The 5646-nt window shown below is 36.6% G+C and overlaps 1 non-coding gene across 1 annotated transcript; it reads right to left on the reverse strand.

Annotated features, from left to right (window-relative positions):
• Positions 1-881: 881 nt before the first annotated feature.
• Positions 882-1042, reverse strand: LOC116271837. The gene has a single exon (XR_004180597.1). It is a non-coding gene; the product is annotated as a U1 spliceosomal RNA (small nuclear RNA).
• Positions 1043-5646: the final 4604 nt, after the last annotated feature.

The raw sequence follows: 5646 nt of genomic DNA on the forward strand, positions 1-5646 counted from the left end.
TTCTAGCCACCTCAATCTTCCCAAACTCTGATCTGTGTCTACTCAACTCAGTGAGAGTGCCAGGCATTCTGAGGGATCTCCTTACTGCACTGCAATCTGGAAAGTGCTCCCAGACAGAAAGATATGGCAGTTACATGGCTCACTTCATTTACTTCCCTTCTATAGTGGATCCTAGTTCTGTGCTATCCAAAAACCACTGCCTCATATATTCTGCCTCCCCATTTCTTAGTTATTTCAATAGGAGGGTATGTTTGATTTCAGGTACTCCAATGTCATGAAATGGAATTTCTCCCCAACGAGTATTTTAAAACATGTCTTTTCTTTTGGAAAGTTAAATTCAGAAAGAGCTATAAATGGTGATTATTGTTGTTTAAAAGTCTCTCCAGGCCAGGTGTGGTGGCTCACGCCTGTAATCCCAACACTTTGGGAGGCTGAAGTGGGCAGATCACCTGAGGTCCAGATTTCGAGACCAGCCTGACCAACAGGGAGAAACCCTATCTCTACTAAAAAAATACAAAATTAGCCAGGTGTGGTGGCACATGCCTGTAATCCCAGCTACTTGGGAGGCTGAGGCAGGAGAATCACTTGAACCCAGGAGGCAGAGGTTGTGGTGAGCCAAGATCATGCCACTGCTCTCAAAAAAGAAAAAGTTTGTCTGATTTTTCCTTTCTCCTGTGTTTTTCCTGCTATTATATAAGAGCAAGTTGTACAAGCCTCATCCTTAGATTACTGTAACAGGTAGATTGTAAACATATTTGAATTCAGTGATCATATCTTATATTTGTTATCTCAAACGGGTCCTTGCTATGTCTTCTCAGGTAAGTCTAGACTTATTTTATTTTATTAAAATATTTTTTTAAATTAAACTTTTTTTTTTTTCAGGGGTAAACATGAACATGGGCTCTACTACCACAAATCATGCAGTCAAGTTTCCAGCATTTGGGGAAATCGCAGGGGTCAGCACACCTGGAGTGCAGTGGATGAGCTTAGCCCTGGAAAAACCACCTTTGGAATCATGGTATGTCCCCTGACAGGTAAGTATTAGATTTTTATGTGTTTTTGTTATTTATTTATTTATATATTTTACAGACAGGATCTTGCTCTGTCACCCAGACTGGAGTGTAGTGGCATGATCATAGGTCACTGCAGCCTTGACATCCTGTGCTCAAGTGATCTTCCCAATTCAGCCACCTGATTAGCTGGGACTACAGGTGTGTGCTACCGCATCCGGCTAATTTTTAAACTTTTTTTAGTAGAGATGAGATCTCAGTATGTGGCCCAGGCTGGTCTTGAACTCCTGGGCTCTAGAGATCCTCCCACCTCAACCTCCCAAAGTGCTGGAATTACAGGTGTGAGCCCCTGTGCCCAGCCCCTAGACTTCTATTTTTGTCTTCTTTAAGCAGCTCTATAATTAAGAGCATATAGACTTTAATTTTTAATACATACTTTTTTGTTCATATGTTGAGATGTCAAAGCACCAAACATCTGAACTTTGAAAATAATAATAGGTGAGATACTATGGAAACAATATTTATAATAAAATGAAATGTAACATTTATGGAACTAGACCGTATGCTAAACATGTTTTATATCTTATCTAATCCTCACAACATTTCTATGAAATAAAGTATTTTATTTCCCATTAGATCAATAAAGGGATTATGAAACCATACCATTAATTATCTCCTAAACACTCTGAGTTTGGTAGATCTCATATTTTTCCAACTTACTATTTCATTAACCAAGGCACTAGAAATCCAACATGGGGTACCCATTGCCATTTTGCAGACAGCATAACTTGATGAGTAATAGCATAAGCTAAATTCTAGCTCCATCATTTACTATATACATGACCTTGGTAACTTATCTTCTTAGTACCCCAATTTCTGAAGGAAATTAAAAGTAAAAATAGAAATGTTCTTCCCAGTGCTTATGTGCTTAGGTTGGGAAATTTATTTTCTCACCTGGAAAGATCAATTCCAATGATAGGAATGGAAGCTCTGAGAGGATGTAGAATTATGTAAAACTCTGGCAAGATCTCCTGAAAACAGTCTGGGAAATCAGCCTGCTTGCCTAATGACTTATCCTCCTGGGCATCTGGCCTCCTGGTCTCAATGCCTTTCCAATTGTAAACAAAACAAATTTAGTAGGCTCCACCTATTATTTCTCAAAAACCACCTCCCAACTTAGACCAACTGCCATGCTCGCGAGAGCTGTCCTGTGGAATGTGGAGGCTGTGTAAAGACAGAGGTCCAGCACTATGGCTCAAGTAAAGGAAAGGCCATTGACTCAACGCCTATCTACTCTTCGGCTGACTTAAAGTCACTCTGTTAAATGCGCAGCCTCTAGGAATATAATAATTCTGCCTACTCTAGCTTTAAAGGTGAATTTTGCAATTTTTGAAAAGGTCCTTAGAATCACATTGCAGAATTAAAGGGTGTATTATAATTATCAATATCAATAGTAATAAAAGTTTATTAAAGGTCATTAAAATGAAAGGGGATGGCTCTAGATCCCATCAATCTGAATTGACTCCCTCCTCTTGTGTTAATTAGAAAACTCAGATAATGGTTCTATGGGGGAGTACAGGGAAAATTTAATTACGAAAGTTTAATGGGCCACTATCTACTTCCTGCCAGATTAAAAACTGATGATTTACACAATTTTAGATACTACGACAGGTTTTTCTAACAAAACATGTTGCAGAGTAATGTAAAAGTTTACTGAGAGCATTCTGTTCGTTTTTAAACAATGCCAGCAAAAGCCACATTTGCATGCTTCTTTTAAAGAAACAGGCCACCATTGAAGGTATATATTATTTACTAACGCTTACAACCCTAAAATAAGCAGCAATCAGAAAATGCAGATTTTTTCACATATATATTGATTAAAAATAAAATTAAATCTTTCATCCTATTGGAACTGGGGAAAGGGAGACATGTTGGGGTGGGATGGGAATAGATTTGAAGCCATTGAGGAAAGGAAAAAAGTTTTAATGTTTCTGACTCTTGTTTTTTATTGAGAGCTTTCTACCTGGGATCTCAGCATCTCATCCATTTCCCCTGATCTAGGGTTGCCTGTGCCCAACACAGAGTGACAGGCTCTCTGGAAAACAGAATTTGAAGGATATGGTTGTAGAGAAAAGAAATGACACAGGAGAGAAGAGAAGTAAAAGAAATAAGAAGCTATAAGAAATAATAACTATGACTTACTTTTTAAATGGTGTAGCATGGGATCATTGAGGCGTTAGTTCTCTAACCTTGTTTGGAAAATATAGGATATCCAGAACACTTACATAAAGCACACAAACACTTTTGAATTTAATGATGAATTTAAGATTGTTAGCAAGTCCTCTAGATCTGCACTGTTCAATATGGTAGCCACTACCTGCATGTGGCTACTGAGCACTTACAATATCCTTAGTTCAGATTGAGATGTGCTGCAAGAGTCAAATAAAAACCAGATTTTAAGGCTTAGTATTTTAAAAAGGATGTAAAATGTCTCAATAATGTTCACATTGATTACATTTTGAAATGATTGAGCTATTGGATTGAATAAGATCTATTATTAAAATTAATTTTACATGTTTCTTTTTACCTTTTTAAATGTGGATACTAGGAAATTAAAAATTAATATGTGGCTTGAATCCTATTTCCATTGAACAGTGCTTTTCAGATATTTAATATGACACTCAGGGAAGTGACGGATTTTAGGATGGAACTCCATGGCTTGGAGAATACTTTTAGAGACCACCAGGACTCACTTTTGAGGACTGAGCCTGAGATCCGGCTCAGGAACAGCACAAGAACGCAGAGAAGTGTGATACTGTGAAGTGTCAGCTCACCTCACAGCTAGAGGGTCTCAAGAGGTTTCTGAGAAGATACGGTAGTGTCACAACATACACATCTTCAACTTATGTTAAAGGAACGAGAGAAACAGAGGAACACTTAGACTGAGCTGGAGAGCACATAGGACCTAAGTAGAACTGGTGAATCTGCAGTGTCCTCCATTGCATTCTTTCACCACATGCCCCAGAGTGAACAAGTGTGAAAGAGACATAGAAACCTCATGTTTCTTCAATATCAGCTCCTTTGTGCTTCCCATGGTGTGGAACTCTTATGTTGAGTATTATTCTAGAGCTCAAAAAACACTAACCTGGCCGGGCGCGGTGGCTCACGCCTGAAATCCCAGCACTTCAGGAGGCCGAGGCGGGCAGATCATGAGGTCAGGCGATCGAGACCATCCTGGCTAACACGATGAAACCCTGTCTCTACTAAAAATAAAAAAATTAGCCGGGCGTGGTGGCGGGCGTCTGTAGTCCCAGCTACTCGGGAGGCTGAGGCAGGAGAATGGCATGAACCCGGGAGGTGGAGCTTGCAATAAGCCGAGATCGCCCCACTGCACTCCAGCCTGGGTGACAGAGTGAGACTCCATCTCAAAAAAACAAAACAAAACAAAACAAACAAATGAACAAACAAAAACACTAACCCATGCTAACTTGTTCACATCACGCTGTACATTAAAAAAATATCCATTGTTCCAACACTGAAGAAGATGATGGCTGTGTTGAATTTATAGAGACTATATATTGTATATTCAGGGTGCTATATAAGAGGCTTTTTTTTACTATATATGGTGAAAGTCATGTACAGTTAAGATTACCCTGGAAAATCCTGTATATATGGGATTTTCACCACGTATGAGTTTCATCGCATATAATGACTTCTCTGTATAAAAGAAACGTTCTCAGATTAAAAAGGAAAACCTGGGAAGTGTGTTATTTGGAAAAAAAATTAGCCCATCTTCCTACACCATGGGCTAAAACAAGTTCTGCATAAATTTAATAGTTCAATGTAGACATAAAAGCACTTAAAAAACAAAATGAAACAAAAGATAGAAGAACACATAGTTGAATATTTATCTGGATTAGAAAACAAAACACTTTTTAAAAATGCATACGGACAATAAACAGAGTTTCAAAGGATAGCATGGATAAATTTGACCAAATTTAAAAAATTTAAAAGTTTTGGATGTAGAACAAATGAAAATTTAAGTCAAACAACTAAAATGTGAAAATTATATGTAATAAATCTGACTGATAATGGATTAATATATTTAAAATCTGTAACAGCTGTTATAAATAAGAGACATTAATTTCAGTTAGAAAATGAGAGATAGGATATAAACTGGCAATCTATAGTGCAAAAGTACAGTGGAAGCATTTTGAAATTCAACTTTATTTGTAATATATAGCTGCTAATTAAATAACAATACAATACGATATTTATAACAAAAATTATAACTAGATGTTTAAAAAGATGGTAAGATATAAATTATTTACATTCAATGCATAGGAAATAATGTAACTATTTTCAAATAGTTGTGTTGGAAAGTTATATTTTCAGTTTTTTTAAGAATAAGAATAATGCTATCAATAAAAAGCAGACTTCTAAATTATATATACTATATGATCCATTTATGTAAAATACATATAAATTCTCATCGGAATAAGATTTAAACCATAAAAAGTAAAATATTATTAATGGGAAATATATCTCTTAGTTATGCAGTTACAAATGATTTTTATTTATACGTTTCCATTTTGACATTTTCCTGACGAGCTTATACTACTTTATCACACAAAAA

This window comes from Papio anubis, chromosome 1, assembly GCF_008728515.1.
Source record: "Papio anubis isolate 15944 chromosome 1, Panubis1.0, whole genome shotgun sequence".
In the NCBI taxonomy this organism is placed as follows: Eukaryota; Metazoa; Chordata; class Mammalia; order Primates; family Cercopithecidae; genus Papio; species Papio anubis.